Genomic DNA, 7,177 nt, shown 5'->3' on the forward strand with positions numbered 1-7,177 from the left:
TCTCATTTTTTAAAACAGCAGCAAATATATATTAGAAGTGACTCAGCAGGGCCCTTGGAGTTGGGGCTTGGCAAAAGGTTTGGGCGATGGAGTAAGTTGTAAGATTTTTATTTATTTTCAAATTGTTTGTGATTTCCATAAATTTCAGATTTGTAATCTCCTATGCAAGGTGTGATCCGCTGATTTCAGTCTCCACTTGCAGTGTAGCCCAGCTTTATTTAGGTCAATTTCCAATGGAAGATACGCTGAAGTTCTGGTTGACTGATCCCACAGGAAGGTCTCTCCGTGCAGTGAGGGGGTGGGGGTGTAATACCCCAATCTCTAAACCACAATCACTAGCTTCCATGGCCCTCCCCCAGTGTTCTACGGTCTAGGGGAGTGTGCTGATGACCTGCAAAATCTTCTATCACCCAGGTAGTATGGATAGGAGAGAATCTTGGTCAGTGAGATACAGCATATCCTTGTAACTACTGAGATTTTATAAAGCTCTGGTTAGGCCCCATTTGGAGTACTGTGTCCAGTTTTGGTCCCCACACCTCAGGAAGGACATACTGGCACTGGAACGTGTCCAGCGGAGATTCACACGGATGATCCCTGGAATGGAAGGTCTAACATACGAGGAACGGCTGAGAATCCTGGGATTGTATTCATTGGAGTTTAGAAGATTGAGGGGAGACGTAATAGAAACTTTCAAGATGATACATGGCTTGGAAAGGGTGGACGCTAGGAATTTTTTTCCGTTAGGCGAGGAGACTAGGACCCGTGGACACAGCCTTAAAATTAGAGGGGGTCAATTCAGAACAGAAATGCGGTGACATTTCTTCAGCCAGAGAGTGGTGGGCCTGTGGAATTCATTGCCGCAGAGTGCAGTGGAGACCGGGATGCTAAATGTCTTCAAGGCAGAGATTGATAAATTCTTGATGTCTCAAGGTTTGTGGGCGGCACGGTGGCGCAGTGGTTAGCACTGCTGCCTCACAGCGCCTGAGACCTGGGTTCAATTCCCAACTCAGGCGACTGACTGTGTGGAGTTTGCACATTCTCCCCGTGTCTGCGTGGGTTTCCTCCGGGTGCTCCGGTTTCCTCCCACAGTCCAAAGATGTGCGGGTCAGGTGAATTGGCCATGCTAAATTGCCCTTAGTGTTAGGTAATGGGTAATGTAGGGGTATGGGTGGGTTGTGCTTCGGCGGGTCGGTGTGGACTTGTTGGGCCGAAGGGCCTGTCTCCACACTGTAAGTAATCTAATCTAAAAAAAAAGAATTAAGGGCTACGGGGAGAATGCGGGTAAGTGGAGTTGAAATGCCCATCAGCCATGATTGAATGGCGGAGTGGACTCGATGGGCCGAATGGCCTTACTTCCACTCCTCTGTCTTATGGTCTTAACTGCAGGCTGCACCAACAGGGAAAAGGATGTGTTGCTGCCAACATTCCCTCTAATTCTCCGACCGGTGACACCAACCTATGACTCCTGCCATTATTTTTTGACATGTAAAAGGTAAAGTCGCCATAGTTCTAACGGACCATAGGACTGCTCACTCAGAGAGAGAGAGAGAGATGGACGACTGATGGTGAGTTTAACCTGAGGGTCACCGCCCGTCAGACCAGAGGAGAGTTTGAGAAGGAGAGTCCTTCATGGTAATCTCAGCTGGTGTGGGAATTGTTTTGGTATCTCTCTGTCTGTATCCCAAACCGGCCGTGCATCAAACTGAGCTAAATGCACCCTTCTTGAGACACACAATCTGACAATTCCAGACCAAGCTGACTACAATCCATGTGGTACAATTATAGATCTTTGACGTGCAGTTTATGAATTTTAATTCTGTTGAATGATTACATGGACGTGACAAGAAGTATGGGTCTTTCTGAAGAATGTTTAACCTCGTATCGTTGTCAAAATTGTCACTCTATAAAATCTCGACATGGTCTTGGCACTCCCAAATTCCATGAATTCTAAATTAATAAGATTTGTGCTGGGTGCAGTTTGAACTCTTTGCTCCCATTGTCTGAACCTTGGGTGAACTTTGCCAAGCAGCTGGGACCCATGATAACACGATGCTTGGGATCTTTGTTCCAACATGTTTGGGCCAGCCTGGTTCCCACGGCCTGTCCCTGCTGGAATGAGCAGATAGAGCGGATTGGCCGAGGCGAACTGAGTGAGGAGGGAAACGTTTGTTGCAGCTGCTCACATTCCTGCCCCGATCTCGATCAGTGGATTGCTCCACGCACTGATGCGGTCTCCCAAAGTAGAGAACAACGAGGAACTTTGATCTTCCGTTTGTCTGACTGACATAAGACACTAGTCAGCAGCCTGTTTTACGTGTCTTCTCCACCCCCCTGCCCCCGTCAGTTAGAACATAATTGGAAATAGTAAATGAGAATGATGTGAAACAATGCTCTTACCACGCTGAGATTCCAGCTAAGACTTTGTTGCTAACTTTAATTTTGACAACCTTAGAAAGAGCTAACCTTTCAATCCCACATGGCCCAGATGTATTTGGAGTGTTTACCACAGCAAGTTTGATGTCTTCCCTCCTCTCACCGATTTATGTGAGAATTCCTCTGTGTGTGTACTGTTCAGAACACCAGCACCTCACAGAACTATCAAGTAGAGACATGGGAACAGGAGGCGGCCACTCAGCCCCTCCAGCCTGTTCCAACATGCAATGAGATCATGGCTGATCTGTGGCCTTACTCCATATCCCTACCTTTGGCCCATATCCCTTAATATCTAAACAAAACTGTATCTCTCAGATTTAAAATTAACTAATTCCTGATCCACTATTGTTTGTGGAAAAGCGTTCCAAACCTCTCCTACCCTTTGTGTGTGGAAGTGTTTCCGAACATCTCTCCTGAACAGTCTGGCCCTAATTCTCAGACTATCCTAGTTCTATAATCCCCAGCCAGTGGAGATAGGTTATCTTTATCTACTCTGTCTTATCCTGTTAATGTCTTGAAGACTTTGATCAGACTATCACTTAACCTTCTCAATTCTAGGGAAAACAGGCCTAATTTGTAGAACCTCTCCTCATAACTTAACCCCTGAATTCCTGGTATCATTTTTGTAAACCCTCCAATTTGCTCCAAATGGGGTCGAACCAGAGTTCTGTATTAGGAACACTGAGACAGTAAGCCTGGCTGTTAGAGCATTGAACATCCTTCCCATCATTGAAGGAGGGCAGATATCTATCCTATCCTTCCCATCACCAGATACCCACACACTCACTTCAATACAATCAGAGTGTGGAACTGAGAAAACGGAAGGGTTGGTGGGGGCGAAGGGGCTTGAAATATGCTTGAGTGCCGAGACTAACTACAGCAGCTTTATTGCTGTCCTGGAATATTTTAAATCAGGTTTATCCAAGTCTTTACTACTCTAGAAAAAGTAACTTGCCCACTGCAGCCTCGTTTACCAACTGCAGCCCCCAGTATGGCAGGAGTTGCATGTGGCAGGGGTATGTGAAGTTCCAAAGACCACCACAGTGCCAGAGGAAGGGCATTTAGGATTGAGTTGAGGAGAGATTTCTTCACTCAGAGGCTTGTGAAACCTGGGAATCCCTTATCCCCAGAGGGCTGTCATAAGACCATAAGACATAGGAGTGGAAGTAAGGCCATTCAGTCCATCGAGTCCACTCCGCCATTTAATCATGGCTGATGGGCATTTCAACTCCACTTACCCGCATTCTCCCCGTAGCCCTTAATTCCTTGTGACATCAAGAATCTATCAATCTCTGCCTTGAAGCTATTTAGCGTCCCGGCCTCCACTGCACTCTGCGGCAATGAATTCCACAGGCCCACCACTCTCTGGCTGAAGAAATGTCTCCGCATTTCTGTTCTGAATTGACCCCCTCTAATTCTAAGGCTGTGCCCATGGGTCCTAGTCTCCTCGACTAACGGAAACAATTTCTTAGCATCCACCCTTTCCAAGCCATGTATTATCTTGTATGTTTATATTAGATCTCCCCTTAACCTTCTAAACTCCAATGAATACAATCCCAGGATCCTCAGCCGTTCCTCGTATGTTAGACCTACCATTCCAAGGATCATCCGTGTGAATCTCCACTGGACTCGTTCCAGTGCCAGTATGTCCTTCCTGAGGTGTGGGGACCAAAACTGGACACAGTACTCCAAATGGGGCCTAACCAGAGCTTTATAAAGTCTCAGGAGCACAACGGTGCTTTTATATTCCAACCCTCTTGAGATAAACGACAAATTGCATTCGCTTTCTTAATCAGAGATTCAACCTGCATGTTTATCTTTAGAGAATCCTCGACTACCACTCCCAGATCCCTTTGTACTTTGGCTTTATGAATTTTCTCACTGTTTAGAAAGTAGTCCATGCTTGTATTCTTTTTTCCAAAGTGAAAGACCTCACATTTGCTCACGTTGAATTTCATCAGCCATTTCCTGGACCACTCTCCCAAACTGTCTAGATCCTTCTGCAGCCTCCCCACTTCCTCAGTACTACCTGCCTGTCCACCTAACTTCGTATCATCGGCAAACTTCACTAGAATGCCCCCAGTCCCTTCATCCAGATCATTAATATACAACGTGAACAGCTGCGGCCCCAACACTGAACCCTGTGGGACACCGCTTGCCACCGGCTGCCATTCCGAAAAAGAACCTTTTATCCCAACTCTCAGAGAGCCAATCCTCAATCCATGCCAGTAGCTCACCTCGAACACCATGGGCCCTCACCTTACTCAGCAGCCTCCCATGTGGCACCTTATCAAAGGCCTTTTGGAAGTCTAGATAGACCACATCCACTGGGTGTCCCTGGTCTAACCTACTTGTCACCTCTTCAAAAAATTCCAACAGGTTTGTCAGGCACGACCTCCCCTTACTAAATCCATGTTGACTTGTACTAATCCGACCCTGCTCTTCCAAGAATTTAGCAACCTCATCCTTAACGATGGATTCTAGAATTTTACCAACAACCGAGGTTAGACTAATTGGCCTATAATTTTCCATCTTTTGTCTTGATCCTTTCTTGAACAATGGGGTTACAACAGCGATCTTCCAATCATCCGGGACTTTCCCTGACTCCAGTGACTTTTGAAAGATCTCAACCAACACCTCTGCTATTTCCTCAGCCACCTCCCTCAGAACTCTAGGATGTAGCCCATCGGGGCCAGGAGATTTGTCAATTTTAAGACCTTTTAGCTTTTCTAGCACTTTCTCTTTTGTAATGGCAACCATACTCAACTCAGCCCCGGGACTCCCTTTAATTGATGGGCTATTACTCATGTCTTCCACTGTGAAGACTGACGCAAAGTACTTATTAAGTTCTCCAGCCATTTCCTTATCTCCCATCACTAGCCTTCCAGCATCAGTTTGAAGTGGCCTAATGTCTACTTTTGCCTGTCGTTTGTTTCTTATGTATTGAAAGAAACTTTTACTATTATTTCTAATATTACTGGCTAGCCTACCTTCATATTTGATCCTCTCCTTCCTTATTTCTCTCTTTGTTATCCTCTGTTTGTTTTTGTAGCCTTCCCAATCTTCTGATTTCCCACTGCTCTTGGCCACTTTATAGGATCTCTCTTTTTCTTTGATACATTTCCTGACTTCCTTTGTCAGCCATGGCTGTCTAATCCCTCCCCGGATAATCTTTCTTTTCTTGGGGATGAACCTCTGTACAGTGTCCTCAATTATACCCACAAACTCCTGCCATTTTTGCTCTACTGTCTTCCCTGCTAGGCTCTGCTTCCAATCGATTTTCGACTGTTCCTCTCTCATGCCCTCATAATTACCTTTATTTAACTGTAACACCATTACATCCGATTTTGCCTTCTCTCTTTCATACTGCAGACTGAACTCTACCATATTATGATCGTTGTTTCCTAAGTTTTCCCTTACTTTAAGATCTTTTATAAAGTCTGGTTCATTACATAGCACTAGGTCCAGAATAGCCTGCTCCCTTGTGGGCTCCATGACGAGCTGTTCCAAAAAGCCATCCTGTAAGCAGTCCAAGAATTCCCTTTCTTTGGATCCACTGGCAACATTATTTACCCAGTCCACCTACATATTGAAGTCTCCCATGATCACCATGACCTTGCCTTTCTGACATGCCTTCTCTATTTCCCAGGACATGTTGCGTCCCTGGTCCTGACCACTGTTAGGAGGTCTGTACATAACTCCCATTATGGTTTTTTTTGCCTTTGTGGTTCCTCAATCCCACACAGACTCCACATCATCTGCGCTATGTCATTCAGTGCCATAGATTTAATTTTGTTCTTAACTAACAAGGCCACCCCGCCCCCTCTGCCCACCTCCCTGTCTTTTCGATAAGTTGTAAATCCTTGGATGTTTAACTGCCAGTCCTGAACCCCCTGCAACCGTGTCTCTGTGATGCCTACCACATCATAATCATTCACGATGATCTGTGTCGTTAGTTCACCTATTTTGTTATGAATGCTACGAGCATTCAGGTAAAGTGCCCTTAATACTAACTTTCTTATCATTAGAGATATTGGAAGTCATAAGATGTCCTGAGTTATCCTTCCTTTTTGCTGCATTCCTAATCTGCCTCAAGGTTAAACCCACCTGCATACATACTATCCTCCTGCTTATATTTCCATTTAACTCCATACTCCCTGTCGCTTTCACTTTCCCTTCCCCCCAACTCAGAAGTTTAAAGTCCTACTGACCACCCTATTTATCCTCTTCACTAGAACATTGGTTATAGATCAGTTCAGGTGGAGACCGTCCCAACAGTACAAATCCCCCCGGTTCCAAAACTGATGCCAATGCCCCATGAAATGGAATCCCTGTTTCCCACACCAATCCCTCAGCCACGTGTTTACTTCCCTAATTGATGTGCAGGTCAGGTGAATTGGTTGTGCTAAATTGCCCGTAATGTTAGGTAAGGGGTATGGGTGGGTTGCGCTTCGGCGGGTCGGTGTGGACTTGTTGGGCCGAAGGGCCTGTTTCCACACTGTAATCTAATCTAATCTAATCTAATTTTCTTATCCCTATGCCAATTGGCACGTGGCTCGGGCAGTAATCAGGAGATTCTGACCCTTGAGGACCTGTACTTCAATTTCCTTCCTAGTGCTTGATAATCCCCAAACAGGTCCTCCACCCTAGCCTTGCCTATGTTGTTAGTCCCAACGTGGAACACAACAACTGGATCCTCCCCCTCCCGCTCCAATATCCTTTCAAGCTGGTCGGAGATGTTGAG

This window comes from Hemiscyllium ocellatum, chromosome 22 (genome assembly GCF_020745735.1).
Source record: "Hemiscyllium ocellatum isolate sHemOce1 chromosome 22, sHemOce1.pat.X.cur, whole genome shotgun sequence".
NCBI lineage: Eukaryota > Metazoa > Chordata > Chondrichthyes > Orectolobiformes > Hemiscylliidae > Hemiscyllium > Hemiscyllium ocellatum.